This window comes from Solanum dulcamara, chromosome 2 (genome assembly GCF_947179165.1).
Source record: "Solanum dulcamara chromosome 2, daSolDulc1.2, whole genome shotgun sequence".
In the NCBI taxonomy this organism is placed as follows: Eukaryota; Viridiplantae; Streptophyta; class Magnoliopsida; order Solanales; family Solanaceae; genus Solanum; species Solanum dulcamara.
The window spans coordinates 38,406,370-38,423,270 of NC_077238.1; the positions used below are offsets into that span (position 1 = coordinate 38,406,370).

Here is a 16,901-nt window from a genome sequence, read left to right on the forward strand (position 1 = left end):
GGGTGAGCTAGGGACTTATCTTAGCCCCGTTAAATCTAAACGTTAGAGGTATTGTTGGACATATGTAAGTTGAAGATTTACTATTATGATTTCTGCTTATTTATTTTATTGTTATTACCTATGAAAGGCTAAAAGAATGCTAAGAGGCTTATTTGAGGTAATTTTGAGTTCCTCATTCGCCATGTCACGTCTAGGCCCTGGGCTTGGGTCATGACATGGGAGGTAGCCCTAGATGGAGGGGGGGTTAGGATTATGAGTTTGGCCTAAATTAGGAATTACGTAATAATTCATATAAGTTTGGCCATTTTATTGATCCTTTTTGTGTAGTGTATATGACTGTTTTTAGACAAAGAACAAATCGAATAAAATAGGAAATGGAATGCTCTAATAGTTTAGAGTTTCTAAAAGCTTGGTTTCGAGGTAGATGATGGTTTTGTCTTGACGTATTTGTTATGTGTGCTTGGTTATTGGTCCATTTATGCATATATGTATGTGAATAGGGAAAGATAAAATGAACCATGTGAAATGATTGTTTATTTTCTATGACTTGCAGTGAAATTGTTCTTAGTAGATATGGCTATTGAACAATTCACTGTATTTGTGGTTGATTATGTATGCTTGAATCGGGTGTCACGTTCTGACACATAATTGGATCGGATGTCACATTCTAACACAATCTTAGACTAGGTGTCACATTCTGACACACTAACAAGTGTTTGTAGGTCCCATGAAGGGACCCTTTATTGAAATTATAGGATAATTGAGACCTTTAATCTGTGAGTATGTTTAAGTACTGGTTATAAGATGATAAGTGGTAATATGCTTTGTATATATGTGTTTACTATACTGTAATTGCTTGCTCATTTCTTACTTACTATCTAGCCACGTGATCCTACCAGTACACCATTGTCTTTGTGTACAGATACTACATGTGCTCTATCTTTATTGAGTACAAGGCATCTTCCGGTGGCTATTGAGAGACCTCGCATAGAAGACCTTTAGTTGCTAGAGTTCAAGGGTAAGCCAGCTCTTTCTGGATACCATGGACTCTTCTATAACTTGGTCCTTCACTTTGGACTTAGACTTTCAAACATTTATTATTTTTATAACTTTTGGGGTTGTATCCCCTTCCTTTAGACTTGTTATGGGCTAGAAGTTTAGCTACATTGAATTTCAGGTCCTAGGTGTTAAATTCCGCATGTTTGGGTTGTTGACTAGATTGTTTGAGTTTATGGAAAATTAGTCTTACTTAATTATTTAAACCTGCTTCCGCAACTCTAATTGTTTATCTCTAGCGATTATTATTAGATTTAGGCTAAAATAGTGGTTCTCCCATTGGAGGATTAGTGTGGGTGCCAATCACGGCGGGTAAGGATTGTGATAAAATTGGTATTAGAACCCTAGGTTTGTTGATCTCGTTGTACCAAAATGATTCTGGTAGAGTCTTGCAGAACGGTACTAATAAAGTTCAAGTATACATCTCGAAAGAAATATAGATGATCACTAGCAATATATTTATCCAACTAAGAGTCGGGGTCGATCCCACAGATAATAGGTTGAAACAAGTCTATTAGAAATCACTTTTTAGTTGTAGTTTCTACTTTTAAAAAATAAAAGTACATAAAATAATAGTGGGGTTTTTGTTTTGATTGAAGAAAAATTAACAATGTAATGACAAGTAAACAAAATTTAGTTTGTAAATAGTTTGAACACTAGGCTAGGGTTTTGTTCCCCATGACATATAACTTAATAAACAAATTGTATTCACGATACTATTCAGTGTATTGCATGCAAATTATAGAGAGTTAGGTAACATCTAATTCACCTTCTGCTCCTTGTTAGACGTATTTTATTCATCTCCTCCCAGTCTCAGAATGTGTGCTTTACTAACCCTCCCTCTGGATCTCAGAGTACTATCTCCTCCTGGTCTCAAGTAACTTTGATAAAGTTTTATTCCTCTGAAAATCTATAGTAATAATCGTTTTCTAATCAACCTCCCTCCCAGGCAAGCAGTGAATATGGGCATGTTCCTAATGGATGCACTCATCAAGAAAGACTTTTAGATGAAGAAAATAACAATACATGCAAAACACCTAATGATGATCACCCTACATATTTGCCTACTTTTGTTATTTCGTCATGGTTCCCACAACCCTAGTTGTGGGTTTAGCTACTCATAATTGTAAGTAAAAAAATAAGAAATGGCGTAGAATTCATAAATCAATACTTACGTGAATGAAGAAATAAACCTTAAATCATACACATGAACCACAAATCAATAATGAAAACCAAAATTCTATTTCAAAAGTCAATCTCAAGAAGTAGTGGAATGTGTCTTCCAATGTCGTTCACAATAATACTCAAAATTGATAGTAAAACACGTAACCCTAAACATATAATAAATTTAGGTATTTATAGAAGTACAAAACCTACTCCTAAACCAACTAGGAAAACTTAAGTTGGCATAATTTATACCCACGCGCTATAGACTGTACTAGTCTTCACGGTCTATGGTCCTGCTCCGTGGTGTTTAACTGAGATCCACCACTATATGGGCCTTCATTTCTTCATGGGAAAGCACCATGCCTCATGGTACTGAGTACATCCCATACTGGGGTCCATAGTTATTGCCTTCATAGAATTTCCAAAGTCTTCAACCAGCCTTCACGATCCATCAACACGCTCCGTAGTGGACTCTACGGCCCCATGAAGGGTCCCATGAAGTTTTACTTGGTCAAAATTCTATCACCTTCAACTTTACATGGTTATAATTACAGCAACCACCATGTCCTATGTAAAGCACTATAGTCCGTGGTGGAGCTCATAGTCCTTGGTCCTTATCAAAACAACATCATAGACTCACAAAATCATTCAAACTTGTGCGCGACTTAGTTTTCCTAGAAAATAAAAAAAACATATTATATCTACAGAAATATACTTGGAACGTACACTAATTCACTGTTTTGAGATTTGAAAGTGCCGTAAATATGCGACACATTAGGTAGACATCTGTACTTTTCTTTAAAAGGCTACATGACTTTAGGAAAACTTCCTGTATCTTTTTTTTGTGGTATAACATGATTCCTATTGGTATCTAGTGATCCAAATTGTTATCTAACATTTTTCACTCTTTAGTCCGCAGAAAGTTAACATACTCTACAATGGTGTCCAGCCCATCGCTCTTTCTAAGACAAAAGAGGAGCCAGTTATAAAAGGACGCGACTGAGGTAGGGGCAGGATAAGGGGACGCGGTAGAGGCCAAGGAAAATAAACACCTGCCAGGGATGAGGCTCCAATTAAAGAGATATTGAGAGAAGAGACCCTTCCCATACCCAAGGATGAAGCAGATGGTAACATAGAGGTTGAGGAAGAGGAGACTGCTGAACAGGTGAAGGACACCTAAACTGGGGTTACCAGTTTTTCCCCTCTAGAACCAATATTAGCTCAGTAGATTAAGGCTTTCTTGAGTAGATTGGCTGGTACTAGAGCCATTCCCATAATTCCTGCAACAACAGCTTTAGTTTCTCGCCCATTCCCTTTGGTAGCTTCTTAGATAGAGGTTAGGCACTGATGCCTTCTTCCATCCACTTAAGGGCCAATGATGATCAATACTAAGAATGACATGCTGGCCAAATTTCTTAAGCTTAAGGCTCCAATCTTCCATGGTTCTAAGAGTGAGGATGCCTATGAGTTCATCCTTGAATGTTATTAGAGGTTGCAAAAGTTGAGGATAGTTCACCAGCACGGGATTGAGTTCATGACTTTCCAATTACAGCGTGAAGCCATGTAGTGGTGGAGGGCCTATGTGTAGTTTCGCTCACCAGTTTTTCCCCCGCTTACTTAGGTCTAGTTCCATGCTCTGTTCTTGGAAAAATATGTGCCTTGTACCTCAAGCAATTACAAGAAGGATGAATTTATGGAACTTGAACAGAGTAATATAACTGTGGCTACTTATGAGACCAAATTCCATGTATTGTCTAGGTATGCTACTCAGTTGGTGACTACGGAAGATGAGAGAATATGGTTATTTATAAAGGGATTGAATCCCGAGTTACAGGTTTTATCTGTCCATATGATCTTTTCATGTAAAAATTTTAATGAAGTGATAGAATTTGTGAAAAGGTAGATGGAGTGTGACATGATGGGCAGGCCAAGGCTTTGTCTAAGAAGCCCAAAAACAGAAATAACTTCCTGAGATCCTATTCTAGAGGTTCAGGTAGGCCGGTGATTGCTCGGCCAATCCAGTCAGCAATGCCCACTTCTATGAATAGTTTTTTGGGTACTCTACAGCAGAATCCTGCCCAGGAGGGCCAAGGAGCTTATTTTATGTCAAGAAGTAGGTCGTCCTTTGAGTGCAACTATTTTCATTATGGGGAGTCGGGACATATAAGGAGAAAGTATCCTCACCCTCGCAAAACTGATTTAGCATCACAGTAGACCAGAGTAGTGGTACCGATGGGCAGAGGTGGTAATGGCAGATGATATCCACAAGATGGGTGAGGAGGAAATTTGAGAGGCCGTAGAGGTCGAGGAACAGTGTAGCCAGGTAGGGAGGTGGCCCATCAGGATGACAAGGCTCAATTTTATGCCTTTCTAAGAAAGACCGAGGTTGAGGCATCTGATGCAGTAATCATAGGTACTATTCTTATTTGTGACTAGATGGCTACTATTTTATTTGATCTGGCTTCTACTTATTTGTCACGACCCAACCCCGTAGGCCGCGACTGGGGTCCGACCTGGCCCCCATACACATATCCATTAGCTGTGGTCATATTGAATCGTAAATAAGACCATATCATGTAACAGAGCCCAACTGGGCGATAACATTTTCATAAACCTGTAGCCTTTTTCGTTCATATCATAACATAATAGGGCACGCAAGCCGACAAGGCTGCCATAACATAATCACATTTATCATATATCAGGTAGACCCAGCTGAATCAAATATACATACACAACCCACATAAACATGTCTGCAGACCTATAAAAATATAAATGAAAAAATATGGCGGGACAGGGCCCCCACCGTACCCCTGAATGGACAAAACAATGGTATACATCAATAGACAGTATTAAAAACTAGGCCCCGATACAATGGAGCCTCCTCCAGTTGAGCTGCGTGGAATCCTAAGCTGATGGACTGCCAAAACCTATATCTGTACCTGCGGGCATGAACGTAGCCCCCTGAGAAAGGGGGTCAGTACGACATATATAATGAGTATGTAAAACGTAACATAGTACAACTGGAGGTATATCCAAAATAGAGAAGCAGGGGAACCAATTATCAAATCAGAAACCTGTACCAGTACTCTGTGAATCACAAAAACATGCATGCTCAAATTTTCAATACAGCCGGCCCCGTCAGGGGTTCGGTAAATCATATATGTAGCATCAGTATCAGGCCCTGTGCCATCACCACCTTATTACAACACATCATCATAGTATCAGTATCAGGCCCCAGGCCATCGTCGCCTTATTATAACACATCATATATATATATACGGATGCCGGCCCTCTAGCGAGGGACTCGGCGAACAATGCAGTGAATTGCATAAATCTGATAACCGGCCCGGGACTCGGAGAAAAAGTGTTACAGTATACATGAGTAGAGTAGTGAGAAACAAAACACAGTTTAAATCATTATCTGAGACTCAATGAAGTCATCAAGTGAACCATCACCTGGGGATCAGGGCAGAAGGTATCTGACGTATACTCTCTAACTGTTACTAAGGACTATGTATAAAGGAGTTTTTGGAAATCTTAGACATATACCAATATGAAATATCTTATAGCAGTCTGAGTATTAGTTATCTTAGAGCCTTCTTTTTTTACAACCAAGAGCTTAGTCGAATCAATTGTTATACAGTCATATAGAAGACTCGAAGATAGCAGCTTACTACTTTAAAGTTTAATCATTCAAAAGTGAGTGAGGGTCCTAAAGTCATATTCAGAACCTGGGAATGGAATTACCCCCAAATCTCATATCATATCCTGCTTACATCTAAGACATGCCAAAAGAGAAAAGATAAGCTTTAAATACCTATACAAAAAACATACCAAGGGAAGCTTCACATCCCTTCTCTGAATTATTCCTTATCCTGTTTGCCTCGCCATCCTTTGAACCTATTCAACATGAAGTTAATATGAATATCAACCCCTCTTAACTTTCCATCACCCTAGGTTACACCTTATTATTAATGGAATCTATTCCCTTAGTCATTTTCCCGACTAGTTCTGTTATTTGCTAAGGCATCGCCGAAAATTGGGCAGCACCTCCCCTATAATGTGCCCTATCCAAATTTTCAATTAGATCCTTAATACCTACATACAACCAACAACAAAAAACTGCAGCAATTCACACCAACAATATACAACATAAACTCCAAACGACTTATTCAAAAATACGATATCACAATAGGGCGTCTAGCCTTTATTTTGTAACGCCTTTAATTATACACAACGGGGGGTCATGTGGATTCAAACAGCAGTACCCTAACCTACATTAGAACATATTTAGGCCCTGAAACAACACATCACACCCCTGCAACATCAAGAACAACGCCTTACTTCAACGACAATTCAACTATAGCGACTCCAATTTAGTTTATTCCGAACGTCAAGTATTTCTATGCCATTTTCACATTTTTATCCACCTATAGGGCGTGTAACACACTCCATAACAACACCATAAAGTACAAATTAAAAGTAGAAACCTTACCTTACCCAAAATTGGCCAAAATTGTCAAATCACAACTCAGAACTTCTTCAAACGCGCTGAAATTGAGTGGTCTGTTTGTATGACTTACTTGATGCCCGAAGCAGTAAATTTATGTTATTAGCACCCTAAATTCATCTTATTATACCTTAGATAATTTATTTATGGAGCGAAGCTCAGAGGTGTACCTTGGCAGCCCCTAGGCCGTAGCCCTCCTCTCTTCTTCCTCTCACGGTTCTGTCCAACTTTTCCAAGGGTAAAACTGAAGAAATGACTTCTTAGTCATCATAATATATATATATATACATATATACATCTTCACGTGCTTGAGGAATACCGTAGATAATTAATTCATGGAAGAATAACGAATAACTCACCCTTAATTCTTTCAAACCAAAGCTGCCATAGGTACTCTCTTTCTCTCACGTTTCCTCTATGTTTTGGCTGATTTTTTGAATACATAATGACTTAAGAGTCATTAACATATATATCCACCCTTTTTAGAAGGTGCCACGTGGTATCCCCCTAGGATGCCACCTAGGTTCATGTGGCCTATCACACGTCACCACGTGGCAGCAGGGTCCACCCCCCCAAGCAGGCAGGTCAGTCACCTTCTTGATTGAGGTGCTTGCTTGTCACCTGCTTGCTTGAGGTCCTTGCTTGTCACCTGCTTGCTTCACTTCCGTAAGTTCGGAAACTAATTTTTTCTCTCTCTCGTAGGTTCGTCATCTCACTTTATTTTAAGAGCCTATGTAATCCGTGCTACGTAGGCTTGGCATGTCCTCTAGTAGCTCAAGTATATAAAAATCTTACATTAACAACTTACGTAGGTAAATCGAGTCCTACGACTCGTTACTTGGCCTCCAATTCCTTCCGGATTTTTATAATTCCACTTCCAACCTTCTCTACTATGGGGTACCACATCCTTCCCTCCTTGGAGTTATTTGATAGCATCGTAGCATATCTGGATCACATGATAATGTCTAAGGAACTTATGAGACATTTTGAGTTTTAAAAGCGTGGGGTGTAACATCCTTCCCCCCTTTAGAACATTCGTCCCCAAATATTAGACAAAACTTCTCTTAGCACCTTATACAAATCGTAGGGAGATCTATTTCCCTAACACATACTTCCATACAAGTACTTAATATACGTGTTTCAAGAGTTGGGGTTACCTGTAGACATAGGTTACAGGTGCGAATACTTGTGTTTCATGTTCTATTCAGTTTCCCCAGTCATCCTCTTTTTGGTTTTGGTTTTTCCACCATATCTTGATGGAAAGCACGTCTTTAGTCTACAATCTTATAGTTTGCCAATCTAAGATGGCGATAGGTTTTTTTTCTTTGCAGGATTCCATCTCCTGGACCTCATCTATGGAATATACCCTGGGTGGCTCGTCAGTATCTTTGCAAAGCATTCCTATCTGATGGACTGGGCGTATAGTTTCCAAATGAGGTGGTAAGCTCAACTTACCAGCCACGTTGCCCACCTTATGAGTAACTTGATACAGTCTAATATATTTTGGGTCAAGGTTCCTTTTCTGGGGGACTCCGTTATGAACATTCAATTATCAATTTGAACTCTGAATGGTGATATTGATTATTTGTACATCACTTCGGCCGACTCTGGGTTGTTAGTCAATAGTTTGCTTAATCCTGTTTGGCCTACCAACTTAGTCTTTTTCCCCAACAGGGGGACTTATACACTTTGCCTTATAACATCTTGTAGGGGGTCATCTGAATGCTGGAATGGTAGCCCTTCTCGTAGGCAAATTCAATAAGTGGTGGATGATAGTCTTAGCCACACTTAAAGCCAACCTCATAAGCTCGCAATATATTTTCTAGCAGTTGATAGTATGCTTAGTCTATTCAGCAGCTTGAGGAAAATGCAGTACGAAGGCCTGTCGGTGCTCCCGACCTCTTCTTGGACTGAGGCCCAAACGTTAATCATAATTTGAAATCCTTCTAACTGAGATATTAACTAGGGAAACCTCATGAAACCTTACCATCTCTATGTTCTATAACTCCCCCTAATTTCAGCAGCATAGGTTCTTGATTGGAAGCAAATAGGCTGATTCATTAGCCTACTAACAATAACCCATATAGCACCCTACTCTTACAGAGTATAAAATGGGTGCGTAGTGACATTGATAACTTGGGAATCATTAGCCTCGTATATTCCTTCTCGACTCTTTCTAGAACTTTAACTGGCATTCTATCTTTTGGGTTCTGCTTTTCAATCCTTAGGGTTGGGTACTGAATAATGCTGCAGTCCCCTCATGTAATGGCTCTCATAGTCGTTCTGTGCTTTGTCTAACATGATCTGGTATAATTCTGACGGATCTTTGGCGTATATACTTACCATCCTGTAGTAACCAGCTAGTTCTACCAGTTTTGTTTAAACTCTTTCACCACTTTCCTTACCCCCACTTATAACCCTCTAGACACATTATCCTGTGTCATTTTCTTCCTTATAAATTGACGAGAGGGTACAAGAAGTATCCTAGGGTTATCTCACTAGTCCTCATGTTTTACCTTGCCTTTTTCTCCCTTATCCTATATTCGATGTCGGGGGAGCTCTTTGGCCCAATCGTGGCCATGTATTATGTCACCCGTAGTACCAATTCCATCTCGATAGTTTGGCTTAACCTATCTTTGCATCTCTCAGTAGTTAATTATAACTTGGGCTTCTTTGCCTGGAATAATAGCTATAGGGACTCCGTAAGGTCTTACCATTTCTTCACCCTACAATTTTACACCTTCTCGGCTGAGTAGGTAGCCTTTGATCAAAGGAGCAGGGGCCAATATCGTTAATCCACGGGTAACATTCCCTTTAGAGTCATTTGTCGATAGAGTGTGGAATGAGTCTTGTAGTCCTGGTCATATTGTGGAACTTCCGACCTTGGGTATTACTTCCTGGCTTCCATAAATTATATCAACTAGTACCCTTACCATTTTGGGTTTTGCTTTTTTTCGCCCTCAGAGTTGGCTGCCAAGTGGTGTCGAAATTCCCTCGCCCACTAGCCCCTATAGTCATTGTGTGGTTTTCCTTCCATTAACTGGTTTTATGTTGAAGAGCTGTGGCATTTGAGTGTGTCGTCAGTTAGCAATTAGCTAATCCTTCTTGTTTTGCTTAAGCCCTTATTACAATTGCCTTAACGTATCTTATAATACTCTAGGTACATAATCTCATATCGTTTCTCCGTCGCTAGTTCAGATTCTTCCATCTCGCGCGATCACACTAGCACTAACGCATTAAGTTCCATCAGAATTTTAAAGTTAAGCGTGCTAGGGAGAGAGTAATATTGGGATGGGTGACCTCCCTGGGAATTCTTCATGTCGCGTTTCATTGTAATCCTTGCGATAATGTGTGGGGCACTCAACTTAGCTCCAGATTTACCTCAGCGTTGTTTCGCGAGTCTTTATGTTTTGCCCTGTCCTTTCGTCTGTTATCTTGCATCCAGTATCGACGTAGACCTTTAGCTCCACTATCCTCTATTCACTTTGTGTTCTCCTCATTTTCTACCACAGGAGGCTTTCTATTCCTTTTTCTTTGGTTATTTATCTATCGCAACATCATTTGCGACTAACTTTATAACCAACATTTTGGCTTTTGGTCTAGCATGCTATCATTATCCTTCGTAATGTCTCTTAAGTTGGTTGATATCCTTTAATGGTTACACTCTTTTGTTTTTATACGCAGTCGCCTTCTAGTGTTATGTTGTTCAGGGTCTCGTCACAAACTTCTTACCGCTGCCTTATGTAGCATTCTGGCTTCCATCCAATTATTGGTATCTTTCGGACCTTTCCAACTTGGTTCAGCCAGATATCTTGTTGATGTTTAGACGTCCATCTCAAATATATTGCCATATCAGTTGCCTCCTCCTATTTTTGCCATTTTCTCATTAGCTTCCCCCCTTTAGAGGGTACTCGTACTTTCATTTATTGGTACTTATAGTCGTTCTAACTTCAATTAGGCAGTGCTAGTATTCTGACGATAACTATTTCAGGTTTTCTTGAAGTAGTGGCTTTTTCCCAACCTGTATCCTTTGTTTCTTGGAGTGAAGGTGGGTTGCACCATCTATTTCCTAAATTGGATGTCCTCGTCCTTGATAGGTTCCACTAGTCTCGGGTCGACATTGTGCACATGCGTCATTTTTTGTATCTTACGCTCTATGCTCTCACTGCATTTTCAATGCATGCTTTTAACTTAGTCAACGCATATTAAGTGCGCCTTACTAGTGGTCCCACTTTATCCCTGCATCCTCGTATCACACTATTCAATTCATATTTAAATATCCCCCTTTTAGTTCGTACATATATTCGGTTCCTGACATCTCTTTGAGGTGCTTCTGTTAGAATTTCTTTCCCCAATTAGCTAGTGGAGAACTATAGACTGTTATCATAAATCATTTTCCAACCATTGTTGGAAGAAATCAAAACCTCTTAAACATCACAGTACTTCTTTTAGTACTTGACCTACCTGGTCTCCTTCTGAGTTTATCCTCGAGCTATGAACAATTCATCTAATTTACAATTAGGAGTTGAGGGCTTGGTATTTTTTTCAAAAAGAGTGAAACTCATTCGCGCGACATCTTATCCTTTATCCTGAGCCCTCTGTTTATATTCCTACAGTACAAATACGGCTGGAGATACCGTAGTCCGAACTTTCTACTTAAATAATCTTTTGTTCCTCTGAAATAAAATTCTTCAAGTGAAAAGGGTGCCCCTTATCGGCAACCTGAAGGATACCTCTTACAGCTTTAGTTAAACACAGTAGGGGTACCTAGTATCAATTTTTAAGGCATACTAAAAGTATATGCTTCATTTCCTTTTGTTGTTCTAGAAAAATTTCGACAGAGTTTCCTCTACACTTCTTACTATCCCACAACCTGCACGTAGAAAATACCAACAATGCCTCACAGGGCCAACACATATATATATATTCATATCCTATCACAGCCGCACAGGGCTGTCAATATCATCTCATATCGCAGCCACACAGGGCTTTCAATGTCAATAATAATACAAAAATACTGGACTTACCTCGTATATCCAGCTTCAAACTGCATCTGTTGCACTTCCTGTCTGCTTTCCTTTATGGTTTCAAACTTTACATTTCAATATTACTTCAATACCTTACCCGACGGATATCTTCTATGCCTTTACTTTACTTACCTACGTGCTTCATAATGTCCCATGTCGTCAATTACTTCTTTCGGTTGATACCGTCCTTCTGTTAAGATCCAAGGTTAGTATAACGAATTTTTCTATTACTCGGATCTATAGCACGATCTCAGATGTAGAAGAAAGGTAACATCCTAAATGTCCTGTAGCTTCCTATTTATAGATATGGCGTGCAACACATTGATAATCAAGACTCTACTAGACACGGTCTGCAGAAACTCCAAGGACGAACTGCTCTGATACCACTTCTATCACGACCTAACCCCGTAGGCCAAGACTGGGGTCCGACCTGGACCTCCCGTACATATATCTATTAGCTATGGTCACATTGAATCGTAAATAAGACCATATCATGTAATAGAGCCCAACTGGGCGATATTATTTTCATAAATCTGTAGCCCTTTTCATTCGTATCATAACATGACAGGGCACGCAAACCGACCAGGCTGCCATAACAAAATCACATATATCATATATCAGGTAGACCCAGCTGAATCAAATATACATACACAACCCACATATACATGTCTGCAGACCTATAAAAATATAAATGACAAAATATAGCGGGACAGGGCCCCCGCCGTACCCCTGAATGGACAAAAAAATGTTATACATCAGTGGACAGTATAAAAAACTAGGTCCCGATACAATGGAGCCTCCTCCAGTTGAGCTGCGTGGAATCCTAAGCTGACGGACTCCCAAAACCTATATCTGTACCTACGGGCATGAACGCAGCCTCCTGAGAAAGGGGGTCAGTACGACATATATACTGAGTATGTAAAACGTAATATAGTACAACTGGAGGTATATCCAAAATAGAGAAGCAGGGGAACCAATTATCAAATCAGAAACCTGTACCAGTACTTTGTGAATCACAAAAATATGCATGCTCAAATTTTCAATATAGCCGGCCCCGTCAGGGGACCGGTAAATCATATATGTAGTATCAGTATCAGGCCCCGTGCCATCGCCACCTTATTACAACACATCATCATAGTATCATTATCAGGCCCTAGGCCATCGTCATCTTATTACAACACATCATATATATACATACGAATGCCGGCCCTCTAGCGAGGGACTCGGCGAACAATGCAGTGAATTGCATGAATCTGATAACCGGCCCGAGACTCGAAGAAGAAATGTTACAGTATACATGAGTAGAGTAGTGAGAAAAAAAACACAGTTTAAATCATTATCTGAGACTCAATGAAGTCATCAAGTGAACCATCACTTGGGGATCAGGGCAGAAGGTATCTGACGTATACTCTCTAACTGTCACTATGGACTATGTATAAAGGAGTTTTTGGAAATCTTAGACATATACCAATATGAAATATCTTATAGCAGTCTGCGCATTGGTTATCTCAGAGCCTTTCTTTTTTTTACAACCAAGAGCTTAGTCGAATCAATTGTTATACAGTCATATAGAAGACTCGAAGATAGCAACTTACTACTTTAAAGTTTAATCATTCAAAAGTGAGTGAGGGTCCTGAAGTCATATTCAGAACCTGGGAATGGAATTACCCCCAAAGCTCATATCATATCCTGGTTACATCTAAGACATGCCAAAAGAGAAAAGATAGGCTTTACATACCTATACCAAAAACATACCAAGGGAAGCTTCACATACCTTCTCTGAATTATTCCTTATCCTGTTTGCCTCGCCGTCCTTTAAACCTATTCAACATGAAAGTAATATGAATATAAACCCCTCTTAACTTTCCAGCACCCTAGGTTACACCTTAGTATTAATGGAATCTATTCCCTTAGTCGTTTCCCCGACTAGTTCTGTTATTTGCTAAGGCGTCGCTGAAAATTGGGCCGCACCTCCTCTATAATGTGCCCTATACAAATTTCCAATTAGGTCCCTAATACCTACAGACAACCAAAAACAACAACCTGCAGCAATTCACACCAACAATATACAACATAATCTCCAAACGACTTATTCAAAAATACGATAACACAATAGGGCGTCTAGCCTTTATTTTGTAACGCCTTTAATTATAAACAACGGGGGGTAATGTGGCTTCAACCATCCGAAACCTAAACTACATTATAACATATTTAGTTCCTGCAACGACAATCACACCCCTACAATAGCAACTCATAAGAACAACGCCTTACTTCGATGACAATTCGACTATAGCGACTCCAATTTAGTTTATTCCGAATGTCAAGTGTTTCTATGCCATTTTCACATTTTTATCCACCTATAGGGCATGTAACACACTCCATAACAACACCATAAAGTCTAAATTAAAAGGAGAAACCTTACCTTACCCAAAATTGGCCAAAATTGTCAAATCGCAACTCGGAACTTCTTCAGACGCGCTGAAATTGAGTGGGCTATTTGTATGACTTCCTTGCTGCCCCAAGCAGTAAATTTATGTTATTAGCACCCTAAATTCATTTTAGTATACTTTAGATAATTTATTTACGGAGCGAAGCTCGTAGGCATACCTTTGCAGCCCCTAGGCCGTAGCCCTCCTCTCTTCTTCCTCTCACAGTTCTGTCCAATTTTTCCAAGGGTACAGCTGAAGAAATGAATTCTTAGTCATCATAATATACATATATATACATATATACATCTCGAAGTGCTTGATGAACACCGTAGATAATTCATTCACGGAAGAATAATGAAGAACTCACCCTTAATTCTTCCGAACCAAAGCTGCCGTAGGTACTCTCTTTCTCTCACGTTTCCTCTCTATGTTTTGGCTGATTTTTTGGATACATAATGACTTAATAGTCATTAACATATATATCCACCCTTTTTAGAAGGTGCCACATGGATTCCCCTTGGGGGTGACACATGACAGCCCCCTAGGACGCCACCTAGATTCATGCGGCCTATCACACGTCGCCATGTGGTAGCGGGGTCCACCCCCTAAGCAGGCAGGTGAGTCACCTGCTTGCTTGAGGTGCTTGCTTTTCACCTGCTTGCTTGAGGTGCTTGCTTGTCACCTGCTTGCTTGAGGTGCTTGCTTCACTTCCATAAGTTTGGAAACTAGTTTTTGCTCCCTCTCGTAGGTTCGTCATCTCACTTTATTTTAAGTAACCCGTGCTACGCAGGCTTGGCATGTCCTCTAGTAGGTCAAGTATATAAAACTTTTACATTAACAACTTACGTAGGTAAATCGAGTCCTACGACTCGTTACTTGGCCTCCAATTCCTTCTGGATTCTTATAATTCCACTTCCAACCTTCTCTACTACGGGGTACCGCGTCCTCCCCTCCTTGGAGTTATTTGATAGCATCGTAGCATATCCAACTCACATAATAATGTCTAAGGAACTTATGAGATATTCTGAATTTTAAAAGCATGGGATGTAACATTATTCATATTTATCTATATGATTTGCCTTGGGATTTGATGCAATATGTGGTATACTTGATGCCCTCATCCATGTTTCTACCCATGTTGGAGAGTCTGTTATAGTCACCTATGTATATCATGCTTGTCTTATTATGTTCATGGGTTTCTAGACTTGGGTTGACTCAGATTCTAGAATGACTAATTTTGATGTGATCTTAGGCATGAATAGGTTATCCCCCTATTATGTTGTGCTTAATTGTAATGCTAAGACTATGACTCTAGAGATCTTGGGTAGGAAAAGGTTAGAGTGGAAATTGGTATACAAGCCTAAGCCAGCTAAGGTCATATTCTTTCTCCATGATAGGAAAATGGTGGGGCAGGGTTATTTGGCTCATATTCAGAATGTTTATGTTGAGTCTCCCTCTAGTGAGTCTATTTCAGTAGTGCGTGAGTTTCTAGAAGTATTTCCTACCGACTAGCCTAGTATTCCTCATGACAGAAACATAGATTTCTGTATTGACTTAGAGTCGGGCACTCGCCCAATCTCTATTCCTCCTTACATCAAGGCTCCAACAGAGTTGAGAGAGATTAAGGCTAAAATATAAGAACTTCTTGATAAGTGATTTATCCGTTCTAGTGCCTCTCTGTGGGGTGCTCTAGTCTTGTTTGTTATGAAAAAAGATGGTAGCATGAGAATGTGCATAGATTATCAATAACTGAATAGGGTCACCATTTGAAATAAGTATCCGTTGCCTCTCATAGATGACCTTTTTAATCAGTTGAAAGGTGCATCAGTTTTTTTTAAAATTGATCTAAGGTCTGGGTACCATCACCTGAAGATTAGACTTGAGGATGACCCAAAATAGATTTTAGAACTAGATATGGGCATTATGAGTTTTTGGTAATGTCGTTTGGGCTTACCAATACACTTACAACCTTCATGAGTTTGATAAATAGGGTATCCAATCCTTTCCTAGATTCATTCATGATCATATTTATAAATGATATTGTAGTGTATTCAAAGAGTTAGGAAGAATATGCAGACCATCTTCACATTTTTTGGGTGTCCTGGGGAAACAGGAATTGTATGCAAAATTCTCTAAGTGTGAAGTCTAGCTGTCTTCGATTGCTTTTTTAGGGCATATTGTTTCAAAAAGGGGTAATTATAGATCCACAAAAGATTGAAGCAATCAAAACCTGGGGTCAGCCTAACTCTGTGACTGAAGTTAGGAGTTTTGTGGGACTTGTCATTTATTATCGCTGATTCATGAGGAACTTTGCTTCTATTACTACCCATTTAACAAGGCTGACTCTGAAGGAGGTACCATTTGAGTGGACTGATAAATGTAAAGAGAGCTTCCAAAAGCTCAAGACTCTTCTAACTATAGCACCTATCTTAACCCTGCTAGTTGAAGGTAAAGATTTCATGGTTTATTGTGATGTTTTACATTTAAGTTTGGGTGCTGCGTTGATGTAGGATAAGAATGTTATAGCCTATGCCTCGCAGCAGTTTAAGGTTAATAAGAGAAATTACCTGACTCATGACTTGGAGTTGGCACAGTAGTGTTTGTTCTAAAAATCTAGAGGCATTATCTCTATGGTGTCAAGTGTAAAGTGTTTACTAACCACCACAATCTACAACATGTGTTCACTCAAAAAGACTTGAACCTAAATCAGTG

General features: G+C 39.6%; 1 pseudogene; it reads left to right on the top strand.

The window, feature by feature from the left end:
* The first annotated feature begins 9,942 nt into the window (after window positions 1-9,942).
* On the top strand, window positions 9,943-10,062 carry LOC129881233 (5S ribosomal RNA; annotated as a pseudogene).
* Window positions 10,063-16,901: the final 6,839 nt, after the last annotated feature.